This window comes from Macaca fascicularis, chromosome 16 (assembly GCF_037993035.2).
Source record: "Macaca fascicularis isolate 582-1 chromosome 16, T2T-MFA8v1.1".
Classification (NCBI taxonomy): domain Eukaryota; kingdom Metazoa; phylum Chordata; class Mammalia; order Primates; family Cercopithecidae; genus Macaca; species Macaca fascicularis.
This window is the reverse complement of record NC_088390.1, coordinates 6,092,088-6,114,281: the sequence shown is the minus strand read 5'-3', so window position 1 is coordinate 6,114,281 and position 22,194 is coordinate 6,092,088. Positions and strand designations below refer to the sequence as shown.

Sequence of the window (22,194 nt, the reverse complement as noted above, 5' to 3'; positions counted from 1 at the left end):
CACCATCGGCATGGAGGCCGAGTGCTCTGAAGATTTTTGGGGCACCTGGATTTAATATCCTTAAACCCAGGAAGAGGATACAGTGAGAGAGGAATTCTGTGCTGCCTCAACGTCCTAGCCTTGCAGAAAAGCCCCCTTCACACATATATCCTTTACAGAATGTGAATGTGTGTGTTGTTATGATTACAACAGCAACCCACTGTGCAGTCTTGCAATGCTGTTTGGTTTGCAAAGCCCTCTCCATAACCAGCTACATAATTTGAAGGGCCTAAAATAAAGAATTTCAAGAGATAAAAGGAGGATATTAAACCAGTACAGGTCCCTTCTGAGCACAGAATTCAGAGCCTTTCACAGGTCTCATACCCATGAAGCCAGCCCTGGCCCTCTCGTACCCATTCTCCCACTTAAAACTCATGAGAAGTTTATAGATGCCTTCATGTGCCCATTTGACAGAGGAGGCCCTAAGGTGGGTGACCACAAAAGGCTCACAGCCAGTTGAACCCAGGAGAACTCAAGCCCGGCTCCTCTGGGGAGCCAGACACTTCCCGGCAGCTACTATTCAGGAGAAGTGGCCGTCTGCAGCATCAGACGCTTGATACAGAATAATCAAGCAGAAGAGTTGATGTGGCTGACACCAGGGAAGGAGGTGACTTGAGAAAGGAAAAGGCTGCTGGGTATCCATGCCATCTGTGCCGATGTCACGATGCACCTGCCCTGCAAAGCCCCCCCACACCCACCCACCAGGGGAGCATTAAACAGCCCCTGTGTGGGTAGATGCTAGAGGCAACTACTGACTCTAGGGAGGGAGGTTGAGGAAGGAAGTGCATGAAAGAACTCAGGAAGTAGTTGAGAAGGACTTGGGAGTCAACACGGCCAGGAGTATTTCAGTGTCAGGACAAAGCCCTTCTTTCTAGTGATGGTGACCAGTGAGAAGTGATAGGGAGGGCTGATAACAGAGTCACTCCTAATCACAGTCCAATGCCTTGCCCCTCAGCTCTTCTCTCCACATAGCTGGGACTGTTTCACAGTCACTTGCATACCATCCCTGTCCCAAAAGCAATGGGTCCCACAAAGCTGCCATCATATGTCCATTTACTGCTGAGAAAGGTATCCCCCCGCCCCCCAGGAGTCTGGGACTAAGAATCAGACAGGTATGACCTCACAACAATCCCATCTTTCTGTGTTTGGCTCTTGAGTCGTCCGCTCCTCTCTTTGCAGACCTCAACTATTGGATCCTAGGTATTTACATCACCTCCTAATTTCATGTCATCTGATGGCTTATTCCTCCTTCCTTCCAGCCAGCCATCTTTTCATTTATTTACTAAGCAAGGCACCCATTGTGTGTTAGATTTTGTGTTGAACACTGGAGAGTCTTTGATAAAAAGAACCAGTCCCCTGCAGGAGTTTCCAGTGTGAAGAACTGGACGAGAAAACAGACCAGAGTGAAAACATACCACAAAGAGAGAGCTCTGCTGTATCAGTCAGGATGCCTGCAGCCTCAAGTAACAAATAGCAAAGTAAAAGTGGTGTCAATCAAAGGGTTTATGTTCTCAGACAGCAAGACGCCTGGAGGTAGGCAGTTCCAAGGTTGGGTGATTCAGCAGCTCACTGATGTCAGGATCAGGGGTGGCCTCTCCGTGTTCCCTGGACCGCCCCCTCCTGACTGCAAAATGACAACTGAAGCACTGTTTGTGACTTCCCCAAATGATGATTCCCTAAGTCAAGAAAGGAAGGAACATTTCTTCCCATGAACTTCTTTTTTCACTGGGTAAGGAAACTTTTGCCAGATCCGCCTTCTGGCACGGCCCATTGGCCAGAAATGAATCCTATGAGTACCCCTCAGCCAATACCTGGCCAAGAGGAATGGGTTTGGCTAATTATAATTCATCCTCTGGGGATAGGCCAGTCTTCTCAGAGCACATCCCCACTTCATCAAAATTGTTTCTATGTTAGTAGATGGCTGCTGGGATGGCAACTAGCTGTGATAGATGGATAGATAGATAGATAGATAGATAGATAGATAGATAGATAGATAGATAGATAGATAGATAGATGGATGGATGGATGGATGGATGGATGGATGGATGGATGGATGGATGGATGGATAGATAGATAGATAGATAGATAGATAGATAGATAGATAGATAGATCGATCAATTGATAGATATGGATGATAGATAGCGCATTGGAACCTAACTGACTCGCAACATCAGTGTGGAGGAATTCAGGGAAGACTTCATGGAGGAGGTGACATGTAAGCTGGCTTTTAGAAGAGAAGTGGACATCACCTGGGTCACCAGGTGCAGGGGCCATTCCAGACAAGGGTGGGGGGCATCCTTTGCAAAGGCAGGGAAGAGTGAAACACACAGGATGTCACAGAAACTGCCAGTGACTTTGCACTAGCTGGTGCAAGGTCAGAGGTGGTTGGGGAGGAGGCTGAACCGTGACTGGCCACTGAACCCTGACTGGCCACTGAACCCCCATTCAGGTCATTGGCACCAGTGGACAAGGCAGGGCTGTGGACCATGCCTGAGCCACCACCCTGATGAGTTCCCTTCACGGTAGTCATCTAATCATCATCAGCCATGGAAAAAGTCATTCAACCAGTGATGAGTCATCATCCATCCCACACTTCTATATCGTGTTGACAAAGGCAGCCTGACCAGTCATAGTCATGGGGGTGACAAGCCCAGGTGGGGGTGAGGGCCGGGGGTGGGGCTCAAATCTCTCTCGCCTTGACCAAGTCACAATCTCTCTGGACTTCAACACTGTCATCTGCAAATCAGAGAAAATGCCTCCGTTATGGAGGTGCCTGTAAGGACCAAATAAAATGTCTGTTGAGTGTGTAAGCAAAACAACATTTGCCGTGGAATATGCACATAACACATTTTAGTAAATATTACAAGAAGGGGTTTTTCCCAAAGCTTTGCTAAACTCCAGAAATGCCACATGTGCAATGTTCTCCTGAGCCACCAAGCTTATGATACCTTCTCTTCCTCCAAATGCCATCTCCCCAGAGGCTGCCCTGTCGTTCTGGCTAAAGCATCCACCTCACTGTCCAGTTTCCAGTCTTCATGAAACTCACTGTCCTATCAACTCTCTGTGTATTTGTCGGTTTATGTGTGTCTTCTCCTCCCCAACCCTCACAGCCCACACTGCTAGAATTTAAACTCCAATATGGCCCGGGAACTTACTATCACATTCAGAACTGTATTCTTGGTGCCAAGTTTAATTCTTGGCACATAAGCATACTTACTAAATATTTATTAAATAAATAATTGTGTTTTTAAAAACATGATGTGCCTAGCATGACATATTTTTAATAAACCCAAGAAGGCTTCCCACGGTGGTCACGTTTCTTCCCAAGAATTCGAGAGGCTGCTTCCCCTTGCTCTGGTCACAGACTGATCCCTGTATCACAGACTGAGTCCTGTATCCAGTCCATTGGATTCTACTGGCCACCAGGGAGACCCAGAGGGTGAGTGCGGATGGCTCACTGCACCGCGTGCCCCTGCCAGGGACTGTGGTGGGATGAGGAAGCAGGTGCTCCATCGACACCCAGAGGCACCTGCGTCTCAGTAATCTCCTCCTTTACCCATGCAGCTCTTGGCTGCTGCTCCACCAGGATGCTGGCCCACAAGGTGACACAGGCTTGACTATCCCACCTGTGAAGGTTGCCTTTTGCTCCTCTGGACATCACATCATCTGAAGAAGCATCATTCAGAGATGGAGAGAAACTTTGGCAACACCTCCAAAGGGAAGACGCAGTTTCTTCTTTCTTTGCTTTGCTTTTCCCCCCATAGTGCTGTGAAGTGATGCCCGCTCCGTGCAAGCAGACCTGAGGCTGGGTTCAGCGCTTTGCTGGGCTGTGTATTTACTTGCTTTCTCCTGTGAGTGCTGCAGTGACTTAAATATGCCTCTGTAAAGATGCCAGTGACACAGATGGTAATTGTGCCCCCTGCTGAGCTGTGCCTGCAGACACGGAGGTGTCGGGGGTGGGAGGACGGCAGGGAGAAGTGGAATAGGGAATCTGCACCTGACTGGGAAAGGAGGAACCTCCTGGAGCACTGGTCTGGTCTAGAAGCAACTAGACTTCCTAGGCATGGGCCATAGGTACCCAGAAAGCTTCAGTAATTCAGAGGTGGCAAAGAGAGCACAGTGAGGAAGCCTGTGTTCCTTTTCTGGCTAGAGGTGAATAGGCTGTGTGGTCTCACGCAAACCTTATCTCCCTGAGTCCTGTTTTGCCTTTCTGTAAAATGGGCAGGTTGTCTAATGGCTATTGAAGAGCCTTTCTTTAAGGAAGGCAGGGGAATAAGAAGAGAGTGATTTGGGGCCAGTTGTGCTTTTTTAGTTTGGGCAAATGACATCATCTTCCCAGATGTAGTTTTTTAATCTGCAAAATGGGGAAAGTATTTTATTTCTAGTGCAGAGTTTCTGGCATAGGGTTTATATTCAAGAAATGATAGCTATGATGATTCTTCCAGCTCTAACCAGTTCTGGTGTGGGGTGTGATATAGCAGGTGCTGGAATAAGCGTTGTCAGATCTGGGTTTATAACATCCTGATCCCACATCACCCCCTCTACTGGCACAGGGACAGCAGCTGGGAAAGTCTGAGGGACAGAAAGCATTGAGGGACCACGGATTGCAGAAGTCGGTGGGGTTAGAGGCAGGGCCTGTGGGATCAGCCATCCACTGGCAGGTGCAAGGGTACTGGGGCAGCAAGAAAGCCCTGGGGCAAGAGGATGGCAGAAGTGGTCCCTGCTTTGCTCCTCCTGCCTACCTTGGGTGCACCAGCCGGTAGACACAGGGGCTTAGTGAAGAAAGCACCTCGTCTTTATCCCATTTTTATGAATTTTTCTATAAGTCACTCATCAAAGGTCTTGAACTTGCAAGTCATCTTCTACATTAAGCTACTGGACCCCTCAAGCTGATAGCATTGATAAGAGAGGAGGTGGGTCCACTTTAATAAACTTTTCGTTTTGGAATAAGTTTATATTTACAGACATGTTGCAAAGAGAACAGAGACTGCTCGTGTACCCCTCACTGGTTTTCCCCATTGTTAACCTCTTTTATTACAATTGTACTTTTTTTTATTGGAAACAGAGTCTTGCTCTGTTACCCAGGCTGGAGTGCAGTGGTGTGATCTCGGCTCACTGCAACCTCCGCCTCCCAAGTTCAAGCGATTCTCGTGCCTCAGCCTCTCGAATAGCTGGGACTACAGGCGCGAACTGCCACGCTCAGCTAAGTTTTGTCTTTTTAGTAGAGACGAGGTTTCGCCATGTTGGCCAGGCTGGTCTTGAACTCCTGGCCTCAAGTGATCTGCCCACCTCGGCCTCCCAAACCACTGGGATTGCAGGCATGATCCACCGTGTCCAGCCTACTATAGGACTTTTGTCAAAACAAAGACATGGGTTGACATTGACACATAGCTATTAACTAAACTTCAGACTTGACTTAAGTTCCACTGGTTTTTTCACTGATGGCCTCGTTCTGCTCTAGGATGCAATCCAGGGTACCACACTGCATTGCGATGTCATGTCTCCCCACTCTCTTCTGGTCCTTGATGGTTTCTCATTCCTGCCTTGCTTTTTGTGACTAGGCGTACTAACCACGTAGAGTGTCCAGTGGGCTCATTTCAAACAACTGGACATCACAGACTAAAGGAGATTTTGAAGCTGGTGGCATCATGTGACTACTGCTACCGCCTCTTGGGGTGTGGGGCCTGTTGGCCAACCTCCAGTGAGAGAGAGCTGGTTGGTGTCCTAAGGAAAGGCAGGGAGGAGGAGAGGCTGCTGTGGAAGAAACTCTAACAGAACTGGGGCTGGCAGATGGCAGGTGGCTGAAATGAAATTCTGGAGAAAACATGATGTCAAGTTCCGAATGTGTGGCTAATGGATTCCGGGAGGCACACTTGGTCTGGGTGAGGGGCCTCTCCCTCCTTCCCTGTGCCCCTCTTCATCCCAGCAGCACAGGAAAGGGTCACCGGAGAGGCAGAGTGGTTTCTCCCCAGCCTCTACTTCCACCTCTGCTCCTTGACCCCACATGGGCAGATTTATCCACTTAAACAGCCAGTCGTGCCTGCCTTACTTCAACTCAAGAGAGAACAACACACTGATGTCAATGGGTGCCATAAATGCTTCGTAAGCATCCTTTCCAGGGCAAATTCATTCTTTGTTTGGAAATATTTTTAAGAAAGTGAAACACTTTTAGTTTTTTCTAATCCCTTTCCTCGCCCTCTCCTTTTTAGGGCTTTCTGTTGGAGCATATAAAACTAGCTGCACGGCTGGCTCTTTTCTGTGTCATCTCGTGACCAGGAGGTGACAAGCCAACCCTCTAAGGGGAAAAAGCACAAATAAAATAGTATCCCAGGTCCTCGGTGACACGCCTGAGCTTCTCTGCCAATGGAGGACCCTTTATCTCTGAACATATGGCAGAAAAATAAAGGATATTTGTACTGGTGAAAAAAATCCTGCTCACTTAGGTGGTTTTATTGTTTGTTTGTTTGGGTTTTTTGTTTGTTTTTGTTGTTGTTTTGTTTTGTTTTTTTAGGTTTTTTTGTTTTGTTTTGTTTTGTTTTGTTTGAGACAGAGTCTCGCTCTGTCGCCCAGGCTGGACTGCAGTGCTGCGATCTCGACTCATTGCAAGCTCCACATCCCAGGTTCACGCCATTCTCCTGCCTCAGCCTCCCGAGTAGCTGGGACTACTACAGGAGGCTGAGGCAGGCGCCCACCACTACGCCTGGCTAATTTTTTTGTATTTTTAGTAGAGACGGGATTTCACCGTGTTAGCCAGGATGGTCTCGAACTCCTGACCTCGTGATCCGCCCGCCTCGGCCTCCCAAAGTGCTGGGATTACAGGCGTGAGCCACCGCGCCCGGCCTCACTTAGCTGTTTTTATGAGCCCAAACTATGAGCCCACCATAGCCAGCATGGGATCAGTGAATTCCTAATGGATGTCTGCCGACCAAGTGAGCGGAACGCTTGGAAGCTCATACTCACACTGTTTCAGTCTTTTCAAACAAACTTTCTCCGTCAGTCACCTCCTCTGTCCAGCCACTTCCGCCTCAATCTCTACTTCCTCTCCCCCTACTCCTTCTTGAAGCCCCTCCATGTGGAAACCTCCCCGTTTCACGTGTCCAGGTCATCTACCCCCAGCTGAGGACGGTAGGATTGCTGGGCCTTATGCTAAGCATTTCACATGCCATTTTATGTAATCTTCCTCACAACCTTCTTCAATGTGTCCTGTTTTAGCCTCATTTTGCAGATGAGAAAACTGAGGCTCAGGGGTTAAGTGACTTCAGTCAAGATCATACAGCTAGAAAGGGAAAGCTGGCTGGAGCTCAGGTCTACTTGGTTTTGAAGGACCCCATCCCCATGGGCTCTAACAAGTCACCCACATCCACCCACCTGTCCATTCCCCACCACCCCACCCACGGAGCACGACGGGACAGCTGCAGCTCCTCTCACGGAAACCTTGGCCTCCTTCCTCTGTACAGTCATCTCGCGGCCAGCACATACATGCTTGTTCTCCATCTCTCAGATGATGAAGGAAATTCCACGGAAAGGGCACTGCTGAGTCATTACTCACACAGGGCATGGCCAATGTCAATCCCGTGAGCCCAAGGGATCAAGGAAGGAGGAGGAGCTGCTATTCTCTTCGAGGTCCTTGAGCTCAATCAAGGGATCCTCTAGGGAGAAGAAGAGGGAGAGAAAAGAATTTCCAGACTCAGCCCTGCATCCACCCAAGTACCAGATCCCCTAGGTCTGTGGGCTCGCTGTCAAGAGAAAACCATTCTATCACAAGATATAAATAGAAAGGGAGGGCAAAATAACCTGAATAAATAAAGAACTTCTATCACAAGATATAAATAGAAAGGGAGGGCAAAGTAACCTGAATAAATAAAGAGCTCCTCTGGGTTTTTGTCTATTTCCTTCTGTTTCCACCCATGTGTTCTCCCCAGCGGGAACTGAGGGATAAGGTGTCGAGAAGAAACAGAATGCCTGTAATCCCAGAACTTTGGGAGGCTGAGACGGGCGGATCACCTGAGGTCAGGAGTTCAAGACCAGCCTGGCCAACATGGTGAAACCCCATCTCTACTAAAAATACAAAAAAATTAGCTGGGCGCGTGGCTCACGCCTGTAATCCCAACATTTTGGGAGGCCGAGGTGGGTGGATCACCTGAGGTCAGGAGTTCAAGACCAGCCTGGCCAACATGGTGAAACCCCATCTCTACTAAAAATACAAAAAGTTAGCTGGGCATGGTGGTGCATGCCTGTAATCCCAGCTACTCAGAAGGCTGAGGCAGGAGAATCGCTCAAACCCAGGAGGCGGAGTTTGCAGTGAGCCGAGATCATGCCACTGCACTCCAACCTGGGCAAGAAGAGCAAAACTCTGTCTCAGACACACACACACGCACACACACACACACGAGAAATGCAGAAGATCAAGACTCTCCGCAGACCAGGCTGACTCTGGTACTTGTGAATCACATGATCACGTGTTCCCCAAGTCTTCTCACCCCTCAGAGCCTCAGTTTCCTCCTCAGAAAAATGCAGATCATGAAGTTAGAGAAGAGAAGACCTGTTGGGTAACTGCCTTGTGACTCACACCTTCCAGGCATGATTTTACTTATTTCTTTTCCTTCAGAGATTTTGTCCTAATTTGTAGTTATATTCTCATGTGGGTACTTACTGGGTTAATGTCTGCTTCTAACACTGGACGTATCCACAGGCAGGGGCCATGCCAGGGTTGATGAATGCTGCTTCCCCAGAACCTAGACAGCATCTGCACAGGGCAGGGCTCAGGAAGGATATGTTTGATGAATGGTACCCAATAGCTTGCTTCTCTGTCCATCCCCTCCATCTCTACCCAGGGCTGTGTTGAGGCAGGACTATGTTTCCACGTCTGGGAGGTGTGAGAATTGGACACCGGCTGGGGTGGGGGAGGAGGTGGTCAAGGGCTGGGAGCCGGTGGAGGACCTGAAGACACAGAGGGTGTCCGTAGCATTCAGAAAGGCTCTGCCCATCCTGCTTTCATCAGTGTGGGCCGCTCAGAAGAACAAGGAATGCATTTTCAAAGAATAGGAGCAGCGCCAGAGAACACTTCAAAGAAGTGGATGGAGTGGATGGAGAAGATGAGTATTCAAGGATGAGGACGGGATGGTGTGGTTTGCCTGGGTGTAGAACAGCAGACATACGTGGAATGCTAGGGGAAGGGGAGAAGTTCCCGGGATGTGAACACAGGTGGAGGCAGGAGGCTGGAGGTGCGCAAGGAAACCCCAATGCACTTGGCCTTCTCCTGGAGCTTGGTGCTGAGACCGCTGGGCATTCTTCACCAGTGGGTGGAAGCCCTGACACGGAGGGAGAGATGGTGCATCCTGACCATCGCCCGGGCCTGCCATTGTCATGGCGACCAGTAGTGGGGAGCGTGGAGCAGGGTCTTTTGGTTTATGTATGAGTTTGACCCTCAGAATCCCAGGCTGAGCTTAGGACAAGGAGCTGGGGCCACCTGTTCCCCTTCAGGATCCCCAGGTGCAGAGGCAGTTTCAGCACCTGCCCGCCTTCCTCTCCCTGCTCCCAGCTAGCACAGCCCTGGACGGTGGACCCGGCGTCAGCACCCCTCCTGGTTCCTCACACCTGAGGGCTGACAGGGCTCAGATGTACATCAGGCTCTCTGACAGCCTCCACCCAGTTCCCACCAAGCTGGGAGGAGCAGCGAAATGGGAAGTGACAGCAAGCACTAGGAGTCACTAAGTCTCTGTCACCTCGATTTGCAGGCGGACGGAGCTGGCTCTGCACGAATGCGGCACTTCAGAGACACCCTTTACCCTGCAGGATCCACCTCGCCCTCCGCCCCTCCCTCACCCCAGATCAGGCTCAGCTGTCTCCTGGACCCTGGGCCCCCTCTCCGGGGTCCAGCTGCAGTCCCAGCCCCGCTCCAGGGCTCATCCTCGGTGTCCATTCAGAGCCATCCTTGATCTTTCATAAGGTCAGACCTCACTCCTGCACACCCAAACCACAAGCACTTCTTTACCCATCTTCAGGATCTTGCCCTCAGCATAAACAACTCTCTTCCTCGCTTGCTTAAAATTACCCTTGAAAGGGTTGCTACGAGAACATTCAACAATCATGGGGTCAGGCTCTCAGGAATAATTAACTACTCTATCTGTGTTCAATTTATTTGTCTCATTTTATTTTTACTGACAGACTGACAGGGTTTCAAGCTACCATGACTTTCTCCAAACAGTACTGCTTTTTGAAACAATCTAGGCAATGCCCTCTTTGTTACGTGACAAATTTTGGAAGGAATCTTTCCTGAGGGAAAAATAATTTCATCCTATATGCAGGGATTTATAGCATCTAAGATGCAGGTTTGGGCAAGTCATCCCCTTCTTATGATCCTTCAAGGCCCTACAAGATAAGACACAGACTCCATAACCAGTCTACACCTGATCCAGCCAGACTCGCCATCCACGTTTTTCCAGCCTTGCCCAAGACTTTACCCTCAGCCTCTGGATTAAATTTTCTCTCTCTCTCTCTCTCTTTTTTTTTTTTTTTTTTTTTTTGAGATGGAGCCTTGTTCCATCATCCAGGCTGGAGTGCGTCTCGGCTCACTGTAACCTCTGCCTTCTGGTTTGGATGATTCCGCTGCCTCACCTTCCCAACAGATGCCCGCCACCACGCCCAGCTAATTTTTGGTATTTTTAGTAGATAAGGGGTTTCATCATGTTGGCCAGGCTGGTCTCGAACTCCTGACCTCAGGTAATCTGCCCACCTCAGCCTCCCAAAGTGCTGGGATTACAGGCATGAGCCACCGCACCCAGCCTCCTGGATTAAATTCTCTGACTCCTCCAGACAGAATAAAGTGCCCCCCAATCCAATCACAGGCACACATATGCAAGCACACACACATACACATGCATGAGTGTAAATACACATATACACACACGGGCATATAAAAGATTCACACACAACACACATATACACACACGGGCATATAAAAGATACACATATAAACAACACACACATATGTGCTGCAGCACATCCACATGGACACGCGAGCACAGGCATGTATACGGAGGCATTCCCAGGTACACATCTATGTACCTGCACACACACACACACACACACAAATGCTCTCTTGTGGGTTCGTTTGCATTATGACACTGAGAGTTTGTACTTACTGGAGTGTCTTTGGGTCCTGGTGTTGGTCTGACCCCCCTCAACTCAACTCCTGGGCCTCAGGGAGCTCACCGTTCCAGTGCCTGCTAAGGGATCATTTAACACCTCGGTCAGTCAGGAAGTGGGGCCCCGAAACTGGTTCTGCCACTGCCTTTTGCTGCAGAACTGTGGGAAGTCCCTGCCCCATTCTGAGGTCCATTCTCCCACGAGGACAATGGATGTGGACTGGCCAGCCACGGGTCCCGCCATCCATCAGCCTGTGTGGCTCAGGAGGCAGCAGGCCAGTCCCTGTTCCTCTGGTGGGCAGCAGCTGGGAGATCACTCTGTAACTCGCCAGTGTGGCCGGCACAGTCTCCCAGCCCAGCTTATTTACGACGCTTTTAGCTCCGAGCAGACCCATTTCCGAACTCCTCTCCAAGAGATCAATTATCCTAAAGGGCTGATTTGTATCACTGTGGTTGGACAATGCCTAACCAGAAAGCACTCCTGCCTTTCAACAATTTCAAGCCAGGGAGAGCTATGGATTTTTTTCTTCACCCTAATTGAGCACTTCAAAAAGAGGGGTTGAAAACCTTCAATAGGTTTCATTTTTTAGGGAAAGCAATTTTGACTTATTAGGCACTGTTGGCTTCAGAAACATGCTCGCTAATGACTTCTATTTAAATGTTTTCCTCCAGCTGAGAGGTTTAAAAAAAAATACAGTGTTAATACATTCAGCATCCCCTCTATGAGTATTTTCTCACTGCAACCTCTGAACTTTCTTGGTCGATCCTCTCAAATGGTCAAGAGAACCCAAACAGATTGTGTTAAGAAAACCCCTGGCTGGGTGCAGTGGCTCACACCTATAATCCCAGCACTTTGGGAGGCCGAGGCGGGCAGATCACCTGAGGTCAGGAGTTGGAGACCAGCCTGACCAATACGGGAAACCCCATCTCTACTAAAACTACAAAAATTAGCTGGGCATGGTGGCTCGTGCCTGTAATCCCAGCTACTCGGGAGGCTGAGACAGGAGAATCTCTTGAACCCGGGAGGTGGAGGTTGCAGTAAGCCAAGATCTTGCCATTGCACTGCAGCCTGGGTGATAGAGCAAGACTCTGTCTCAGAAAAAAAAAAAAAAAAAAGAAGAAGAAGAAGAAAGAAAGAAAGAGAAAGAAAAGAAAAGAAAAGAAAAGCGCTTTTGGAATTACTTGCAGAAACGATGGCTGCCACCCATCCAGCCCCTCTTTTTAGTGCTTTAGTGCTTTCAGTGGTCTGCTACATAGAAACACAATCTTAGATGGCATCGCTGGTTTCTCAAAATCTTTTACTGGCTCCTCATCCCCTGCAGGTCTGAATCCATATCCTCTGGCTTTGCAAAAAGAGGCCCACCCTGCCCTCATCTGGGACCACAATCCCCACCACGAGGAGACTGTGCTGGCTGCACTGGGGAAGTATCGAGTGGTCTCCCCCTGCCCCTGCCGGAGACACAGGTTTACCTCTTGAGCCGCTGGCAGGAAGCAATGGTGGGTGCTTGCCCAAACTCCTGGCTGTCTTCCGGGGTGCACAGGCTCCCAGGGCCCAGGATCTAGAAAGGTCCACACCTGGTTTAATGTCCTGCTCTTGCCATCTCGAAACATTCTCATTTTGCACTGGGCCCTACAAATCATGTAGCAGATCCTGCCCAGGCTCACTGTCCTCTCCTCCTCCTCTCTACCTTTCTCTGTCCACGCTGTCTCCTCTACACGAAGTGCATCCCTGCCTGCTCCTTGCCCTTGTGGTAAACCATGCGGAGGGGTGCAGGGGGCAAGGAGGCAGTCAAGCCCAGTGGCAGAACAAAGCCAGGGGCGAGGGTGCAAATCTCAGCTCCACCACTGCCAAGATGCGATGATCTCAGGCAAGCAACTTCGCCTCTCCGAGCCTTAGTCTTCCCATCTGAAAAATGGGATCATCATCATCCCTATTTCCTAGGCTGCCACAAAAACGAAGTTACAGATAATCAGAGAGCATCTGTAAGAGTGTCTGTCCCAGGGTGAGAGGTAAATGATGTTGGTCACTGGTATTCGTCCTTCCTGACTGGGATTGAATGTCCATTTTTTGGGAAGCCTTTCTTCGCTGGCCGGACTCCATCATCTGGAGTTAAAGGTCCTCAGTTCGTGCTCCTGCAGCCTCCTCTCCTGTCCATCTTACAATTGTTTCAGTATATCACAACTGCCTGTCATGACACTCTACAAACACTTTTGTTTATAAACGTCAGGCACTTGTTCAAGCTAGCTTGCTGGGCATCCATAAGGTTTGGAATAGAAACTTGGAAAACCTCTGGAAATGCAGCAATTACCCACTTTCCCCCTTTTACTTCTGCTTTTCTCTGAGCATTGGCCTCTTTCTTTCTCTCTCTCTCTCTCTCTCTCTCTCTCTCCCCCCCACCCCCCGCCATCTGTCTGTCTGTCTCTGCAGACCAGCATCCTCCTCGATTTAGCCACAAACTTAAAAAATGTCACCCCGGCTGGGCTCAGTGACTCATACCTGCAGTCCTAGCACTTTGGGAGGCCAAGGAGGGCGGATCACGAGATCAGGAAATTAAGACCAGCCTGACCAACATGGTGAAACCCTGTCTCTACTAAAAAATACAAAAATTAGCCGGGCATGGCAGCGTGTGCCTGTAGTCCCAGCTACTCAGGAGGTTGAGGCAGGAGAACTGCTTGAACCCAGGAGGCAGACGCTGCAGTGAGCTGAGATTGCACCACTGCACTCCAGCCTGGGAGACGGAGTGAGACTCGGTTTAAAAATAAAAATAAAAAGTGCCACCCCGTAGGCTTCTAACTATACCTTATGGTTCTAGCCACTGGAAAGTTGGGTTGTTCCTGATTCAGTTACAAAGTTCTGCAGACTGAGGCTTGATTGGCCCCTCCAGGCTCAGGTGCTCATCGATGACCCCGAGCTATGAGGTGACTTCACCCTCCAGCCTAACTCAATCCTTCGGCACACATCTACCGCACACATCTATCTTTCCCTAAAGGGCCATAAAGGACCGCTAAAGCACCACATATTTATCATCTTTACCACCTCCAGGACCCAGCCCAGTGCTTGGAACATATACTGTTGTTGACGTAAGGAATAAATGAATGATGAGGGAGGGGTTTGCACATCCTACTAGAACCCCATGCAATCTCACAGCTATTCTGGTTCCCGCAGGAATCCAGGAAAGGGGCCTATCCCAGGGCCAAAAGCCTCCGAGGCAGCAACTCACCCGGGAAAAGACCACCCCTAAGCCCACACACTCAGGTAGGGCTATGCCTGGCCCCTCGGCTGCAGGCAGAGCAGGTCCTGCTCACCTCTCCTGCTTGCACCCAAAACAGATCAGGGCTCGGTCTTCCTGAATATGCAGTGTGCAGCCTCAGAATTTAAGTTGATTTCTGCAGGAGGGAACCTGCTCACTCGACAGAATCGACACCCTCAGAAATTATTAAAGGAGCAGAAATTAAATTCACTGGGGTCAGAGGTCAGAAAATGCTGGAAACAAGGCAATCCCAGCAGAACCTTAGTTAATCGCCGCAGCTGAACGTGCTAGAGGGGCAGAAACACCGCTGAATTATTTACTTGGGCCCTAATGTCAAAGTAAATAACAGAGGACCTGTTTCACAGCCAGTGGCCCCGTGAGCTCAGGGCATAGTGGCAGTCAGGGAATTCCCAGCGCTTTAGGTGTTTCTAGAACCAGCACCTACTGACCCTAACTAGCCCCTGCCTAGCTCCTTCCCAGAGTAGGACAGGGCCAGGTGAAGATGCAGAGGAAAGAAAAGAGTGTGCCTGCTCAGGATTCCTCAAAGGAAACCCAATATGCTGACTGTTGGATTTACAGCTTTTGCAAAGGGCTCTGTGCATTGGCAGACTTCTAGGAAGCCAGCTGGATGCTCTTCTTCCTGAGTTCCCATCTCAAAAAACAGAGTTGAAGGGAATGTCTTCTCCCCTTTCCTGGTTTGCATGCAGAAAGCTTTTCCTTTTCTTTTCTTTTCTTTTTCTTTTTTTTAGACGGAGTCTTGCTCTGTTGCCCGGGCTGGAGTGCAGTGGCGCGATCTCAGCTCACTGCCACCTCCGCCTCCCAGGTCCAAGCGATTCACAGAAGCCTTTTTCAAAGCTCCCCCCTGGTCTTTGTTCCTTCATCCTCTCAGAAGTGAGCGGCCACAGGAAGCGGGGACTCTACTGCTCCATCCCTGCAGGGGGACCACCTGCCCTGGTCCAGGTAGCAGAGCACAGTCAGGTCCCTCTGCCTGGCTTGATGCCGTAGTGAAAGATTTGTGCACCTCTATCTTTATTTTTTGTTTGTTTGTTCGACTTTTTCACACCTTGAGTGAGGAACAAGGTGCTATTTATTGGGGAGGTGTTCAGAGACCTCAATTTTTTTCTGCATAGATCAAAAGCTACAGTCACCCACAAAGTCAACATATCACTTGGCCTAAGGCACAACCTGCCTGTCTCTACAAGAACTGTTAAAAAGACAACCACACAGCTATACAGAACCTATCTGGACGAATGCAGGTGTCTAGAAACTACCAAGATTAAAGTGTGATGCCCAGAGTCATAGCCACAAGCTCTTGCTGCCCCTGAAACCACTCCATGTACAAATGCGACTTCCTGAATTCCAGACCTATTTTTTTCTTCCCCGGTGCATGAAATATTAAGGATGTGTGAAGAAATCCTACCAAGTGGTACCCTGCTACTTCTCCTAGGTTTTGAACAAGTTGTGAAATCAAATAAAAAGTAAAGATAAAGGCCAAAATAACAAGTTTGTTACTTCTAGAAGCCAGGTGGAAAATGTGGCCTTGGGTCTATTAGACAAGTGGCTTCCTAGTACTAAACCCCCGAACCTGGCAGGTGTAGCCACCTGGTCCCAGGCAGCGCCAGCCTGCAGCATGGAGGGCTCTGCCCAAGTGAGTCTTATGTCTTAGAAGAGCAGAGAACTTTTGCCCTCTGACTTCAGGGGGCAAAAGTTCTTGAACGAAAGAAGAAGGACAAAGCCCAGCGCAGTTATTCTTCCCAAGTTTACCTGTCAGAAGAGTTAGCACGTGAAAAGCTGGAGAAAGGTCATGTGTGCTCAGGGGCAAATCTCTTCTCCTGGGACCCAGGAGTGGAGAAAAAGGAGTTTCCTTCTAACAATTGGTAACCCTGATTGTTCTGTCACCCAAACCAGAAACTAAGGCATCATTCTCTCCTCCTGCCTGTCTCCCTCACACATGACTATTTAGTCACTATATCCCGTTGATTCCAGATTTCCTTTTTTTTTTTTTTTTAATTCTCACTCTGTTGCCCAGGGTGGAGTGCAGTGGCACGATCTTGGCTCACTGCAACTTCTGCCTCCCGGGTTCAAGCAATTCTCTGCCTCAGCCTCCCGAGTAGCTGGGGATTACAGGCACCCACCACCATGCCTGGGTATTTTTTTCTGTTTTTAGTAGAGACGGGGTTTCACCATCTTGGCCAGGCTGGTCATGAACTCCTGACCTCGTGATCCACCTGCCTCAGCCTCCCAAAGTGCTAGGATTACAGGCGTGAGCCACCGCGCCCGGCCCCAAATTTACTTTCTAAATAAACTTCAAATCTGTTCACTTCTCTCCGACACCACTGACAACACCCTGGTCCGAGCTGTCTCTCTCCCAGACAACAGCAGTAATTTCCTTGTCTCCTTGTTTCTGTTCTTCCCCCTCCCCTCGTCCATTCTTCCCTCCTCCGAGTAGTCCTCCTAGAATGAAATTCTGGTCATATCAGTGATCTTCTTAGAACTCTCCAGATCCTCACAGCACTGCCTTCGTCTTTAATCTCATCTCTCCCCCATTCCTCCTCATTCTGTGCTTCAGTTATATTGACCATCTCCCCATGCCACCAGTGAATTCTACCTATTCAGGCCCCAGGGCCTCTACACATGCAGCTTGCTCCTTTGTTCTCCTGCTCCTTCTTGACTTTTTTACCTGGATAAATTTTAATAATTGTTTAAGTCACAGGACGGAGCTAGAGCTATACAACATTCATGGACAGGGTCAGTCTTAACATCATGAAGGTGCTCAGATCCAGTAAAATTCCAATCAAAATTCCAGAGTGCTAAATTTTTAACAGCAGCTTCTAAAGTGAGCCTACATTTGTATGTAGGAGTAAAGCCTGTAGAAAGTATGTATGTAGGAGTAAAGCCAGGACATTTCTGACAAAGAAGATCCAGGAGAAATGACTTATGCTAACAAAATAACAGGACTTATTTTGATGCCAGAGTAATTCAGTCAGTTAGGGAAATGGTGCAAAAATAGGAAAATAGACTAATAGAGTCCAGAAAAAGATTCATATGCAGATAGACAATAGACTTACATATCAAGACAATGGAAAAGGGAAGGATTTTTTTCGTTTTGTTTTCTATTTTGTTATTTTGTTTTTAAATAAATAGTGCTGTTTTAATTAGGTATTCATCTAGGAAGAAGTACAGCTTGATGCCTACACCTCATATCATACTCAATAAGGCTAGAAGAAGACATAATACATACATGGATTAGTGTCAGTAACATGTAAAGAACTACAATTGGGCCAGACACAGTGGCTCATGCCTGTAATCCCAGCACTTTGGGAGGCCGAGGCAGGTGGACCACATGAGTTCAGGAGTTTGAGAACAGGCGGGACAACATGGCAAAACCTGTCTCTAAAATTAAAAAAAAAAAAAATTATAACTCAAGGTAACCAAATAATTGATAATTAATTAATAATAAAATTGGATCACACATGGACCGAAAATGAAAGTGTATTATAAAAATGTATTCATTTGCTCAGGCTGCCATAACAGAATACAAAAAACTGGGTGGTTTAAACAACAGAAATTTATTTTTTCACAGTTCTAGAGGCTGAAGGTCCAAGATCAAGGTGTCAGGAGGGTTGGTTTCTGGTGAGGGCACTTTTCCTGGCTTGGGGATGGCTGTCTTCTTGCTGTGTCTTCACGTGGCCTTTCCTCTGTGGGCTTGAGCTCCTGGTGTCTCTTTGTCTCCTTCTAAAGACACCAGTCCTGTTTGGATTAGGGCTTCATCATTATGACTTCATGTAACCTTAATTACATCCTTGACAGTCCTGTCTCCAGTTACAGTCAAATAGGGGGATAGAGGTTCAACATATGAACTAGGGGGAAATACCATTTGGTCCACAACATGAACTAAGGATTGTGCTTAATCCAGTTCTGTGCACCTAAAATTTAGGTATTACTAAGACCATCTATACCCAAAATATTTGAAAACAGGGACGAAGCAGACACTCGCACGCACATGTTCATAGTAACATTATTCACAAAAGCCAAAGGTGGAAACAAGCCAATGGTCTATCAACAGATGAATGAAGAAAATGGGTTCACTGTGTGGGTACACCCATACAGAGAAATGTTATTCAGCCATAAAAATATTAATCAGCTCTGATACCTGCCACAGCATGGATGAACCTTGAAAATATTATGCTAGGTGAAAGATGCAGACACAAATGATACATTTTGTATTTTTCTGTTTCATACGAAATATCCAGAATAGGCAAATTTATAGAAACAGAAAGTAGATTAGAGGCCACCAGGGGCTGGGAGAGGAGGGAATGAGGAATAATTGCTTAATGGGCCGTTTGTTTGGGGGGGATGAAAAAATTTTGGAAACAGATAGTGGTGATGGTTATATAATGTTGTGAATGTAATTAATGCCACTGATTACATGTAACCAATATGTACTTAAGGACAATTAAAATGGCAAATAAATATAAATATATTCATAAATATATACAAAATGTCATATATACAAAATATGTACTATATAAAAATATATACTATATACACACACAAAATATATGTACTGGGTGTGTATGTGTATATATACACAAATATATATACTATATACAAACACATACCTATACTATATATAAATATACATATGCAGCCAGGCGCAGTGGCTCATGCCTGTCATCCTAGCACTTTGGGAGGCCGAGGCGAGCAGATCACCTGAGGTCAGAAGTTTGAAACCAGCCTGACCAACATGGTGAAACCCTGTCCCAGGTGGTGGTGTGCACCTGAAATCCCAGCTACTTGGGAGGCTAAGACAGGAGAATTGCTTGAACCTAGGAGGTGGAGACTGTGGTGAGCCGAGATTGTGCCACTGCACAACAACCTGGTGATAAAGTGAGACTCCATCTCAAAAACAAATAAATAAATCCATAAATAAATATGCTATGTATATGTGTGTGTGTGTGTGTGTGTATCACACTAATAAAATAAAAAGACCAGGGCAAATCCCTTTCCTAGTCTCCCACAGCACCTACATGTCTTCATAATATTTATGCCAGTGGTTCCTTGTTTGTTTGTCCAACTTCAAGTCTGCTCAACAAATTAATAAATAATCGTTAAGTGGTTGAATGAACAAAAAGCAGGAACTACATTAGCCTTCTTTTCTGCTACATCTATAACTTCTTGCAGGGTAACATACACAATTAAATATTTCTGGAATCTATGAATTTGCAGAACAATGCCCGAATTCACCAACAAAGGGCAGGGGAGTTGTGTCAATTATTGAGGTCATCACTGTATTCTCTGTTCCTAGCAAAGTGCCTAAGACCTAGCAGGAACTTGGTGATGTATTTACTAAGTGAACGAACATGTGAATGAATTAGTGAATGAGTGAATCGGTGTCTAGGGTACAGAAGGAGGGAGGTGAAAGTCCTGCTGTCCAGGTATGGTCAGAGATAACCTGAGAGTTTGGTCCACATGCTAAGAGCAAGTACAGAGGCAGCGAGCATTAGACAGAAGATTTCTGTCAATGTTGAAGGAACGAGAAAAGGTGTGACACTCTGTGTTCAAATGTGTCTTTAAACATCTGCCAGGCTGTCATGGGGAGGAGGAGGCAGATATATTCTGAGGTCCCCGAGGAACCAGTGTTGGAAGCTTCAGTAAGGCAGATCTGGGGACAATGTAGAAACAAAGATCTGTACGCTTTGTGCACCAACCACATGTGAAGCATTTTGCAAGTTGTTTTTTGTTTGTTTGTTTGCTTGTTTGTTTGTTTTTGAGATGGAGTCTCGCTCTGTCACCCAGGCTGCAGTGCAGTGGCGCGATCTCTGCTCACTGCAAGCTCTGCCTCCCAGGTTCATGCCATTCTCCTGCCTCAGCCTCCTGAGTAGCTGGGACTACAGGTGCCCGCCACCACACCTGGCTAATGTTTTGTATTTTTAGTAGAAACGGGGTTTCAGCGTATTAGCCAGGATGGTCTCGATCTCCTGACCTTGTGATCCACCTGCCTCTGCCTCCCAAAGTGCTGGGATTACAGGCGTGAGCCACCTTGCCTGGCCGGCATTCTGCAAGTTTTTTTTTTTTAACATACATTCAGTTATACATCACACCTCCCTGAACCAGGCACGACTTCCCCACACTTTATAGATGAAAGATGATGTGGCTTGCTCAGAGTCACCGTTAGAACAGGACAAGTCAGGACACAAACCCAGGGCCAGCTGACTTCATGGCCTGTAGTTCAGAGCTGAGCAAAAAAAGTCATAGGCTTCCTTGTAAGATCGTGAGTTCCTCATCACTGAGCTGGTCAAGTAGAGGCTTGGTCGATCACTTAACTGAGAGAAAACACAAGATGTAACTGAAAGGACGGACTGAACTGGAGTCTCGCTAGTTTCCTGACTATGGGTTCACCCACTCTTTTATTGGGCCCACCCCAGCATCATAATGGCTTTTAAAACTTTGGTTTAGCAAACTTACTTTAAGCAAGATCTATCTGTCCTCTAAGACCATACCTGACTTCAAGGGCAGGCATTGCAAATAGATTTTATGTTTCAATTTGATTCCATTGTTAGTAGCTGTATGAAGTGCTGCCTTAAAAATAACTCTCAAGCTCTGTATAACCTTCATGGGAACGCATGCTTTGATTGATTAGTGATGTCTGTCACAGGTGCAGGATGGTAGCTAGCAGACATTCGCGCCTTAAAAATAACTCTCAAGCTCTGTTTAGGCTTCATGGGAACGTGTGCTTTGATTGATTAGTGATGTCTGTCACGGGTGCAGGATGGTAGCTAGCAGACATTTGCTTCGTGTTTGCCATCCTTGCACCAGGACTTGCATTTCAGCTCTGGAAAGCCCCACTGGATAGTAGTGGTAAAGCCACATTCATCCGAGAAAATACCAAAGTACATTGTCTTAGAGCCAGAAAGAAGATTAATTTTCAACATGGAGATTTGCAGCTGCCCAGATTCCAATTCCTGAACATTACTCAACTCCCTTCTTTGTGGGCTTATTCTTTAATTAGGAAGCAGTGCAAACACTTTAAAGCTGAGCTGTTTCCCGGCCATCCCAGCCCAGTGCCTGTCCCTGCCAGCTCCCCAGTCGCCCCAACCCACAGTCTCCTGAGAGCACCAGACTGGGTTGTGATCAAGCAAATTGAAATGTATGTTTCCCACTGTGAAGTAAATAGCCGTCCCCCAACCACATCTTTATCCCTGAAGCCAATTAGCGGCATGGCTGCCTTCCGAAGCAGAACAGGAGAGCCTCTCTGTTCATCTCTTCTTTGGATGTTTTGGGGATGCTGTAGGCCCGCATCATAGCCTGTCTAGGCCTCCAGAAAATCTGGGAACCTTCCCTGGGCAAGTGACTTCAGGAGATTTCTTGGACAGCCCTGCCTTTCCAGTTTGCAGACACCTTCCCACAGGTACCTCGCTGGTTAAGAGTGTGGGGTTTAGGCTGGGTGCAGTGGCTCACACCTGTAATCCCAGCATTTTGGGAGGCCAAGGAGGATGGATCACTTGAGGTCAGGAGTTGGAGACTAGCCTGGCCAACATGGTGAAACCCCATCTCTACTAAAAATACAAAAATTAGCTGGGCGTGGTGGTGCGCACCTGTAATCCCAGCTACTCGGGAGGCTGAGGCAGGTAAATCACTTGAACCAAGATGAGGCCACTGCACTTCAGCCTGGGTGACAGAGCAAGACTCCATCCCAAAAAAAAGTATAAAAAGGAGTGTGGGGTTTGGAGTCTGATCAACTTGGGTTCAAATCT

General features: G+C 47.7%; 1 protein-coding gene across 4 annotated transcripts in view; it reads right to left on the bottom strand.

The window, feature by feature from the left end:
* WSCD1 (WSC domain containing 1) overlaps positions 1–22,194 on the bottom strand; it is a 248,354-nt gene that overhangs the window by 56,068 nt on the left and 170,092 nt on the right. The gene's annotated exons all lie outside the window — the stretch shown is intronic.